The sequence below is a fragment of the Bos indicus x Bos taurus genome, chromosome 11, assembly GCF_003369695.1.
Source record: "Bos indicus x Bos taurus breed Angus x Brahman F1 hybrid chromosome 11, Bos_hybrid_MaternalHap_v2.0, whole genome shotgun sequence".
NCBI lineage: Eukaryota > Metazoa > Chordata > Mammalia > Artiodactyla > Bovidae > Bos > Bos indicus x Bos taurus.
In genome coordinates this window covers 47450307-47462300 of record NC_040086.1, presented here as the reverse complement: position 1 = coordinate 47462300, position 11994 = coordinate 47450307, and the positions used below count along the sequence as shown (strand labels likewise).

General features: G+C 42.9%; 1 pseudogene; it reads left to right on the top strand.

Moving 5' to 3' along the window:
- The first annotated feature begins 7235 nt into the window (after nucleotides 1-7235).
- On the top strand, nucleotides 7236-10531 carry LOC113900830 (annotated as a pseudogene).
- The last annotated feature ends 1463 nt before the right edge of the window (nucleotides 10532-11994 follow it).

The window sequence follows — 11994 nt, the reverse complement described above, 5'->3', positions numbered from 1 at the left end:
CAGAGACAGTTTCCTCTGTTGGAAGAGTGTGCAGTTTCCTCAGTTCAGTCTCATTGCAGCAAAGATTTGAAATGACAGATCAGTGTTACAGCTTGGTTACAGCTCAGAGTTTTATTTGGTAAATAGAGGATAGTACACCCCCAAGGCATGAGGGCAGGCTGACCCTGGAGGAGAGACCTCACCTCATCTTGTCTCCTTTATACTTTTTGTCTCCTCCCCCCACCCCAGCTTGCCCTATGCAAATTAGAGCTTGCCTCCATCATCAATCAGGAAGGGTGCATGTTTGTTTCACCTGAGGTTCCCGCTCAGGTCCACGGATTTTTCCTTTGTTCCCCTTTCTCGTGCTTTATCTCATTCTTTGTCTTTTAGCTGCTGCCAATTTGGACTCCTTTTTCTATTCTAACTACCTAACACCCTTAAAGTATGGCCATGTTTGCAAAGAAAACTAAACTCACAGTGAAGTAGTAGGGGAGGAATGATTCACACGGCCCGGAGAGTTGGAGTCAAGAAAAGGTTTGAGGATCAATAATCTTTATTTTTGGTGTTGAAAGGTGGCTGCAGTGACTTCCCTGGTGGTCCAGTGGCAAAGATTCTGAGTTCCCAATGCAGGGAGTCTGGTTCGATCCCTAGTCAGGGAACTAGATCTCACATGCTGCAACTACGAATTCACAAGTCATGACTATAGATCCTATGTGCCACCAAGTAAGACCCAGCACAGCCAAACAAATTTAAAAAAATATTTTTTTAAAAAAGGTGACTGCAAAACTAATACAATTATGTAAAGTTTAAAAATAAAATAAAATTTAAAAAAATAAATAAATAAAAAAAAAGGTGACTGCGTTCACATGGTGGGGAAAACCAGGACCCGTTCAGAAGAGAAAACAGCCTAAACAAGGCCTGGCAATACTTTCTGCATTTGGAAACACCTGTGGCTCTGAGTACAGGGGTACCTTGTTTTATTCCACTTTGTAGATATCTTTTTTTTTTTTTTTTAATGGAAGGTTTGTGATGACCCTGTGTTGAGCAAGTCTATTGGCACCATTTTTATAACAGCATTTTGTCACTTTGGATCTATATCATGTTTTGGTAATTCTCACAGTATTTCTAACACTTTTTTAGGGTTTCCTGGTGGCTCAGATAGTAAAGAATCTGCCTCCAATATGAGAGATCTGGATTCAAAACCTGGGTTTAGAAGATCTCCTGGGAAGAGAATGGCTACCCACTCCAGTGTTCTTGCCTGGAAAATTTCATGGACAGAGAGGAGCCTAGGTTGCAAAGAATTGGACAAGACTGGGTGATTAACACTTTCACTTTCAAACTTTTTCATTGTTATTACATTTGTGAGGATGATCTGTGATATTGATCTTTGATGTGACTATTGTAATTGTTTTGAAGCCATGAACCATGCTTATATAAGGAGTGAACTTAATGGATGGATGTTATGTGTGTGTGTGTGTGTGTTCTGACTGTTCCATTGGCCGGTCATTGTCCCTTTCTCTCCCTCTCTCTGGGCCTTTCTGTTCCCTGAGACACAACAGTATTGAAATTAGGCCAATTCATAACCCTTTAAAGGCCTTTAAGTTTTCAAGTGAAAGGAAGAGTTATACATCTCTCACTTCAAAGCAAAAGCTAGCAATGAGTAAGCTTAGTGAGGAAGATATGTTGAAAGCCATGATAGTCCAAAAGCTAGGTCTCATGGGCCAAAGAAAAAGTTATCGAAGGAAATGAAAAGCATTGCTCTAGTGAACACACAAATGATAAGAAAGTAAAACAGCCTTATTGCTGATGTGGAAGAAGTTTTAGTGGTCTGGATAGAAGATCAAACCAGCTCTAACATTCCCTTAAGTCAAGGCCTAATCCAGAGCAAGGCCCTATTGCTCTTCAGTTCTGTGAAGGCCGAGAGTGGTGAGGAAGCTGCAGAGGAAAAGTGAGAAACTAGCAGAGGTTGGTCCATGAGGTTTAAGGAGAGATGACATCTCTGTAGTGTAAAAGTACAAAGTGAAGCAACCAGTGCTGATGTAGAAGCTGCAGCCAGTTATCCATAAGATCTAGCTCAGATCATTAATGAAGGTGGCTATGCTAAACAACAGGTACTCCGTGTAGATGAAACAGCCTTCTGTTGGAAGAAGATGCCATCTAAGACTTTCATAGCTAGAGAGCAGTCAATGAGCTAGAGGGTCAATGCCTGGCTTCAATGCTTCAAAGGGGCTGACTCTCTTATTAGGGAATAATGCAGGTGGGAATAATGAGGCTAATGCTCATTTATTGATTTCCCAAAATCCTAGGGCCCTTAATAATTATGCTAAATCTGCTCTGCTTGTGCTTTATAAATAGAACAAAACCTAAATAGAACAACACTCAGACAGTACATCTGTTTGAAACATGGTTTATTGAATATTTTAAGCCCGCTGTTGAGATCTACTGCTAAGAAAAAAAAAAAAAGATTCCTTTCAAAATATTCTGGCTCATTGACAATGTACCTGATCAGCCAAGAGCTCTTCTGGAAATGCATAATGAGATAAATTTTGTTTTCCTACCTGCTAATACAACATCCACTCTGCAAGGAGTTATTTCTACTTCTGAGTCTTATTAGTTAGGAAATACATTTCATAATGCTGTGGATGCCAGAGATAGTGATGGATCTGGGCAGAATCATTGGAAAACCTATTGGACCTGGAGAAGGTAATGGCAACCACTCCAGTATTCTTGCCTGGGAATTCCTACAGACAGAGGAGCCTGGTGGGCTATAATCCATGGGGTCACAAAGAGTTGGACATGACTTAGCAACTAAACAACAATAGCAATATATATTATTTTATTCATGTGGAATAAATTCTTAAAACCAGAGTTGATGGGTTAAGGAGCCTATGTATTGGTTATTTTGGTAGATATTATAAAATTTATTCTCCATTTGAAGTTGTTTATTTTTGGCATTTTGATAGAGGAAAATACATGTTGGTGCTTTTTCTCTTATCATAAATATTTTAATCTTTATCTTATTATGGATGAGTTGAATATATATTAATATGTTTAAGAGAAAAAAAAAAAAAGCCTACTGGAAAGGATGAACTGTTCTTGACTCTATTAAGAACATTTGTGATTCGTGGGAAGGGGTCAAAATATAAACACGAACAGGAGTTTGGAAGAAGTTGATTCCAATCCTTACAGATGACTTTGAGGGATTCAAGACTTCAGTAGAGGAAGTAACTGCAGCTGTGATGAAAATACTAAGAGAATTAGAAGTGGAAACTGAAGATGTGACTAAATTGCTGCAATCTCATAATAACACTTGAACAGATGAGGAACTGCTTCTAGGAAATGAGAAAAGAAAGTGGTTTCTTGAGATGGAATCTACTCCCAATGAAGATGCTGTGAAGACTGTTGAAATGATAACAAAGGATTTGGAATATTACATGAACTTATTGACGAAAAAGTGGCAGGGTTTCTGAGGACTGACTTCAACTTTCAGAGAAGTTCTCCTGTGGGTAAAACACTATTGGAAAGCAATGCATGCTACAGAGAAATCATTCATGAAAATAAGAGTCAATTGATGTGGCAAATTCATTGTTGTCTTATTTTAAGATGTCACAGCCACCCTAGCCTTCAGCAACCACCATCTGATCAGTTAGCAGCCACCAACATCAAGACAAGACCCTCCACCAGCAAAAAAAATTATGATTTGTTGAAGGCTCAGATGATGGTTAACATTTTATAGCAATAAAGATTTTTTCAATTGAGGTATGTATCTTAGTTTTTAGACATAATGCTTTTGTACACATCATACAACAGTCTACTAACAGAACTTTAAAAAATTATTTTTGGCTGTGCTGAGTCTTCACTGCTGTGCGGGCTTTTCTCTAGTTTCAGCGAGTGGAGGCTACTCTCTAGTTGCAGTGCTAGGGTTTCTCATTGTGGTGGCTTCTCTTGTTGCAGAGCATGAGCTCCAGGGCACGCGGGCTGCACTAGTTCTGGCACGTGGGCTCCGTAGTTGTGGTTCCCCGGCTCTAGAGCGCAGGCTCAGTAGTTGCGGCACATGGGCTTAGCTGCTCCGAGACATGTGGGGTCTTCCTGGATCAGGGATTGAAGCCGTGTCTCCTGCATTGACAGGCGGATTCTTTACCAATAAGAACAGGGAAAGTGTGTTAGTCACTCAGTAGTGTCCTCTTTGCGACCCCATGGACTGTGGCCCACCAGGCTCCTCTGTCCATGGAATTCTCTAGGCAAGAATACTGGAGCTATTCCCTTCTCCAGGGATCCAACCTGCGTCTCCTGCATTACAGGCAGATTCTTTACATCTGAGCCACCAGGGAAGCAGAAACCCAACGCAACTTTGAAATGCACTGGGAAACCAAAAAATCCGTGGGACTTGCTTGATTACAATATCCGTTTTATTGAGGTGGTCTCAGAGGTGTGTCTGTAGTCATGGCCTTAGGTGCTCAGGTGCTGTGTGGTCGGAAAAGATGCAGCATAGTAGGCAGGCCAGATGGCGACTGACGAGTGTCCCTGTCAACCACCAGCAGTGGAAGGGAGCGGGAGAGTGGCACGAGGGGACCTTTTGGAACTCAGTAATGTAGGGCTTGGGGAGCAGTGCTGGGCTCAGGAAACAGGCTGAAGAGAATCTTCTAAGCCAGGATCTCCAGGGGAATGACTTCACAGGGTTGACTCCAGTATCTTCCTCCCTGACAGACATTCAGTCTTTTAGTGCAGTTAATCCATCTCCTAATACCACTTTCTGCTTATTGCCTCTCATATTCTAAACTTCCAACAAGTAAATCATTTTCTCATTTTCCAGTTCCAAATCCATCCACCAAATTAGCAGTTCCTTGGGTGTGGCTGTCCCAGCTGGCACAACACTGAAACATGGGTTGAATTTTTTTTCCATGGATCATTTATAGCTCTGAGCAGATCCTATAGGTGACCAGGCCCTGACCCTGGCTGGCCCAAAGTCCCCACTGATTTCACGTGACCAGACGTTCAAAAATTCTGAAGAAAAACAGGCTTAATTGTAACTGAAAAATGAAGGTAAAACAGATCATTCAAGGTGATGACTGCAGAGAACAGAGCCCACTAAGGCCATTCACCATCAAAAACCCTGGGAGGTTGGTATAATTATGCCCATTTTACAGATGACACATCTGAGTCCTACTTAGGTAGAAAGTGGTCTAACCCTCCTTTGCTTCCAAGTCTAATGCTCTTCCCAGTAATCTACATGGCAACCCCCACATGTGGTAGCTCTTGTTCCCTGTCTTCTTTGATGCTTATTCTTGGAAGAAAATCCAAATAGGGACACTTTTGATGGTGACCAGGGCTTCCCTGATGGCTCAGCTGGTAAAGAATCCACCTGCATTGGGGGAGGTCTAGGTTCGATCCCTGGGTTGGGGAGATCCTCTGGAGAAGGGAATGGCTACCCACTCCAGTATTCTGGCCTAGAGAATTTCATGGACTGTACAGTCCATGGGGTTGCAAAGAGTCAGACATGACTGAGCGACTTTCATGTTCACTTTTGATGGTGACAGATAGTAAAACGTCAGGACAGTAGATGTAAACCTGTCTCAGTCCAACTGGGCTGTAAGGTCACTCTATAGTAAGCAGAGTTTGATATGCATGGGGGGATGAAAGATGCGTGCATGTCAATTACCTGAAAAAGGTATGAGACAATTTGTCCTCGGAACAACCTGGGGAGAGGATACAGACGAGCTCCAGACACCCCAGGGAAGGCCCCCCTGCATCACATACTGCTTCCAAACAAGTGGTTCGAGATCATGTATGGAAAGATTCTGCCAGGATGCCAAGCTTCCTGCCCGGCAGCCCCCTCCCTCGCTCAGATTGCTTCTTCTCCTTGCTGTAATCTCCATTAATATTCTGGTCTGAACTGCGTCCTGAAAGGAGGCAGCAGGAAGCTCTGCCTGGATTAGCCAGGCAGAGTGAGACTCTCAGGGGACAAAAGACATCCAAATCTCACAGGTGTGGGCTGAATCCCAAGTCTGCTTGGCAGGAGCAGAGCTCCAGAGGTTTCCAGGGATACCTACATCCTCTCTCTCTCACACACACACACACACACACACACATACACAGTCACACACTCAAGCACAAAATTTTCCCTTTAAGTTTGAGAAGTCAGTTGCACAAGAACTTAATGGAGAATATCAAACCTCATTGGAAAACACATGGAGGGTCCCACCTCATTCCTTGTATAACCTGAGCTGTCTGGGTGATATGTTTGCTAAAAACAGTAATTCCAGGACTTCCCTGGTGGTCAAATGGTTAAGAATCCACCTTCCAACACAGTGGATATAGGTTCGGTCCCTGGCCTGGGGAATTAAGATCCTGTAGGCTGCCGGGCATCTAAGTCTGTTCTCTGGATCCCAGGTGCCAAAACTAGAGAGCCTGAGTGCTACAACTAGAGCACCACAATGAAGAGCCATGGGCTGCAACTAAGGCTGGATGCAGCCACGTTAAAAAATAAAAAACAAACAAAAAACCCCCCCAAAAACCCCAAACAGTAGTGCCATCAAAGGAACCGTCCTAAGATTTGGCATCATGAAACCTAGGTTAGGTTTCTGTCTTTGATGCCTTTATCTGCGTCAGTCTGAGAAAGTTAGCTTAGTTCTCTGAGATGCAGTTTCATCATTTATAAAACGAGAAAAATATTCAGTTCACTGGTTGTTGAAGGATCCACTGGCCACACCTGTAAGAATACATGATAAATTCTAGTATTAACTCATGTGTGTGATGCGATGATGAGGATGATAATGATAAAAGATAGTGATGGGTTATTCCCTGGTAGTCCAGTGGTTAGAACTCCCAGCTTTCACTGCTGAGAGCTCAGGTTCAGTTGCTGTTTGGGGAGCAAGACTTCCCTCATAGCTCAGTTGGTAAACAATCCATCTGCAATGCAGGAGACGCTGGTTTAATTCCTGGGTTGGGAAGATCTGCTGGAGAAGGGATAGGCTACCCACTCCAGTATTCTTGGGCTTCCCTGTGGCTCAGCTGGTAAAGAATCTGCCTGTAATGCGAGAGATCTGGGTTCGATCCCTGTTGGGAAGATCCCCTGGAGAAGGGAAAGGCTACCAACTCCAATATTCTGGACTGGAGAGTTCCATGGACTGTATAGTAGATGGAATCACAAAGAGTCAGACCTGACTGTGTGACTTTCACTTTCACTTTGGGGAGCTAAGACCCTACAAGCTGAATGGTACAATAGAAAAAAAAAAAAAAAGAGTTGATGACTAAAGATGATGGTGAGGAAGCTGTTGGTGATGATGATAATAAAAGATAATGGTGTTGATGGCAATGATGAAGATGATGATGGAGAGAAAGGTGAAAACGCTAAGGGCTGGGAACCACTTGAGAGTCGTTTTCAGACAGTTGAAGAAATTTCAGAAGTACAAAGAGTAGGTAAATCTGTTTGATTCCAGATGAACACAAGGGAGGGAAAGCCTACATTTCTTGAGCACTTGCTGTGTTCCAGGGTTGCCAAGAGCTGTCACAGTCTTCCATTGCTTCACCATCACGGTGACTCTGCAAAGTTTCCACATCAGTCTTAGCAAAGGCAAAGTGATTTGCCCAAATTCATACAGGCTAAAAAGTATGGCAGAACCCAGCTTGACTTTGAATTGGTTTTGTAAACTCTTAATCTTTATATTTGGGCTTCCCAGGTAGCAGTAGTGATAAAGAATCCACCTACTAATACAGGAGACATAAGAGGAATGGGTTTGATCCTTGGGTTGGGAAGATCCCCTGGAGGAGAAAATGACAACCCACTCCAGTATTCTTGCCTGGGAAATTCCATGGACAGAGAATCATGGTGGGCTACAGTCCATGGGGTCGCAAAAAGTCAGACATGACTGAGCAACTGAGCATAATCTTTATATTCATCACTTTCTCATATAAGGAAGACTGTTTTTCATGCCAGCAGAATGAGTATGCTCAAGAGGAATAAGAAAAACATCACTGGAGTATCCAGAAGCTATTACAACATCCACTTAGGAGGGCTATCACCTGGCAGGTTGAGCCAGATCACCTTCTGATGCTGTCAGCTCTGTGACTTTAGAACATAGATGTATGCATATGTCCATAATGCCCTACTGACACTCTGTACTCCCTGGACTGACCGGTTGCTTTCATCTCTTTTGGCAGCATAAGATGATGGTTAAGATCAGAGATTCTGGAGTCACAGAGATCTGGGAGCAGGTCCCAGCTTCATATTGTATAGGCAGATATGGAAAGGCCCAGAGAGGGTATGAGACTTGCCCAAGGATGCATAGTGACTCAGGCAGCAACACCTGGTGCAGAATCCAGGTGTCCATTCATCACTTTCTTCCCTAAGAGCCCAAACTCTCCTTCACTGATGTCAATAGATGCTCTCTGCACTGCCTCTCAAAGGACACACTGACACATTCACCCAGCTCCTCCCTCCTTACCTAACCAGTGGGTTCATGGTCACATGGGTGCCCAGACACCCTATGGATTCCATCTGCTTCAAATAGCTCATCATTGGCTTGGCTCCTTTCTCTGAATCAACCAGAATCCTGGGAAACTGACAAGGGTGCTCCTCTGAAGGCAGACAGTAGTATGTGTGTGTGTGTGTGTTGCTGAGATTGTGGTGGCAACTGGTCTACCCAGGTGATCTTATTGACATGTCAACCACAGCTGGGCAGAGTAAGTGGGCTGGGGATAATTATCTCTTGTTGACAGATGAAGTCACTGAGGTTCTCTGGGGTTATATGCCTGTCCCTCCCCTTTGTGGGCCTCGGTTTCTTCCCCTGATCCTAAGGTCTTTTTCAGCTCTAACAATCGATGCCTTTATAATTTGCCCGAGTTTACAAAACTATTTAGAAGCAAAGTCAAAACTAAGAAAGAAGTCTTGGGTATCCTAGTCCAGAAATCTTTTTAATGCTAATTGTATTAGTTTTGTTGTTGTTTAGTCGGTAAGTCATGTCTGACTCTTTTTGTGACCCTGTGGGTTGTAGCCTGCCAGACTCCTCTGTCCATGGGATTTTCCAAGAATACTGGAGTAGGTTGCCATTTCCTTTTCTGAAAGATCTTCCTGATCCAGGAATCAAACCCATGTCTCCTGCATTGGTAGGTGGATTCTTTACCACTGAGCTGCCTGGGCTTCATTTAGGGCTGCTGTAAAAAAGTCGCAAAATGGACGGCTTAAAATAAGAGAAAGTTATCTTCTCATAGTTCTAAAGGCTAGAAGTTTGAAATCAAGATGTTAGCAGGGTCATGCTCCTTCTTCAACCTCAAGACAAAGGTCCTTCTTGCCTCTTCCAGCTTCTGGCCACCTTCCCTCTAGGTTTGTGTCTTCACAAGGGGTTCTCCACCCTGTGTACATCCGTGTCCAAATTTCTCCTTCGCATAAGGACATCTGCCATATTGAATTAGGGTCCATCCAAATGCCCTCATCTTAGATTGATTACATCTACAAAGACCCTATTTCCAAATAATGTCACATTCATGGGTAGTGGGAGTTAGGACTCCAGCATAACTTTGAGGGGACTCAATTCAACCCATGACACTAATCATAGCTCACCTTGAAAAAAAGACTTCCTTTTGCCAGGCTTTTCTACATGGATTATCTCACTTAATATAAAATAGGCATTATTGACACTGAAGATGGTGGCCATGTGGAAAGGTAGCTCTGGGGTTTCGATTGTCAGACATGTGTCAGCCATTCCTTGGGACATTTCTGCTTCTGCAGACCTTATACCACGCTCTTGCTGTCACCCAGCATGCATGCTACTGTAAGGGTACAGCTGTTATCAATGGAGCATTCAAAGAACTAAGCCTTGATGATTTTATATTTTTTAAAATAAATTAATCAATTTTTGGCTGTGCTGGGTCTTCATTGCTGCTCATGAGCTTTCTCTACTTGTAGCAGCAGGGCCTACTGTTCATTTTGGTGCATGAGCTTAGTTGACCAGTAGCAGGTGGAATCTTTCCAGAGCAGGGATTGAACCCATGTCCCCTGCATTTGCAGGCAGATTCCAAATCACTGGACCACCAGGGAAGTCCAAGCCTTGATGACTTTAAGGGGAAATATTTGGTGCTCTTCTATCCTTCAGATTTCACCTTTGTGTGTCCTATGGAAATTACTGCTTTTGGTGACAAAGCCAATGAATTTCATAATGTAGAATCATTGCAGTGTCAGGTAGATTCCCACTTCAGCCACCTGACCCAGATAAATACACTGAGGAAAAATGGTAGTTTGGGCCACATGAACATCATGCTCTTGTCAGATGTGACTAAATAAACTTCCTGAGATTAGGGTGTGCTATTTGTTAGAAGGTCCTGTTCTTGCACTAAGAGGTCTCTTCATAATTGACCCCAGTGGAGTCATCAAGCCTTTGAGTGTCAATGATCTCCCAGTGGGCCCAAGCGTGGGAGAGACCCTAGCTTGGTGAAGGCATTCCAGTTTGTGCAATGCCATTGAGAAGTTTGCCTAGCCAGCTGGACACTGGATTCTCCTATAATCCAACTCCATCTGATTGCTTCCAAGAAATACTTTAAGAAGGTTAATCAGTAGACCATCCCATGTACACCTGTAGCTTGTCACACCAGAAAAGAACTTTAAGCATTTCAAAGAATATTGTTTATAGAAGGCAAAAATCAAATCACACTTGTAGTCACAAATATTACTCTATATGTTCTGTTTTTATAACATGACCTAGGTTTCTTTTGAGGGGGCTTCCCAGGTGGTGCTAGTGGTAAAGAACCCACCTGCCAGTGCAGGAGACATAAGAGATTTGGGTTCCATCCTTGGGTCAGGAAGATCCTTGGGAGAAGGGTATGACTACCCACTCCAGTATTCTTGCCTGGAGAATCCCATGGACCGAGGAGTCTGGTGGGCTGCAGTCCATAGGGTTGCAAAGAGTCAGACACAACTGAAGTGACTTAGTGTGCATGTATATAGGTTTTTAAAATGTGGTTATTTATTAAGGCAAGGAGTGCCTTATTGGCAATGTATAGATTTCTGGCTGGTTTCCATAGAATGTGTAGCTCACCTATTTCTTGGATCATGCTTTCCTTGGGAAAAAGAATCAAGTCTTTTTTCTCAACCTTACTTGAACCTTTGTATACTAGAGTGGTACAACTGGTGTGGAATACTTCTGATCAGGGTCTTGACATTTTCTTCCTAAATTTCTTTGTATTAAACTAGATTTCCTTTTAAGATCATAGGTTTAAATTGTTGGCATCAGTGGTCTAATTTAACACTTGAAATGAATGTGTATGTGATTGAAGCAAATGTGAATCATGTTTCTTAAAAAAAAACAAAATGGCAAAGCAACTTAACTGATCATTCATGTTTCTCATTACTGAGATTTACAGTGTATAGAGTTACTTTACTTATTTTGTTAGCTGAGTTGGTGTCTACATACATTTCTACTATTGATTAGATGTAATCACAAAGGATTTTTTAAAATTTGAATCATTTATGTGCTTGAATCATTGCAATTACTTCCTTTCCTGAACTGCCCAATGTAAAATATATAATAATTTTTAAAATTACTAAAAAGAAAAAAGAGGACTTTTCTGGTGGTTCAGTGGTTAAGAATCCACCTGCCGTTGCAGGGGACACGGGTTTGATCCCTGGTCCAGAAGATTCCACGTGCCATGCGGCAACTTAGGCCCTTGTGCTGAAGCTACTGAAGCCTGTGCGCCTAGAGCCTGTGCTCTGAAACAAGAAAAGCCACCACAGTGAGAAGCCCCAGTATCCCAACGAAGAGCAGCCGCCGCTTGCCACAACTAGAGACAGTCCATGTGCAGCAATGAAGACCCATCGAAGCTAGAAATTAATCAATAAATTAACTATTAAAAAGATTTTAAAAAAGAAGTAGTCATTATTATTACTTCCCTTTTATGTGTGAAGAGATGGAGCAGAGAAGCTGAGAGACACGGCCAAGGTCAATAGGTGCTGAGGGGCAGGGCTGGAGCCTGAGCCTGCCTCGGCTGAGGCCCCTGCACTCTCCTCCACCAGGCCAGTTCACC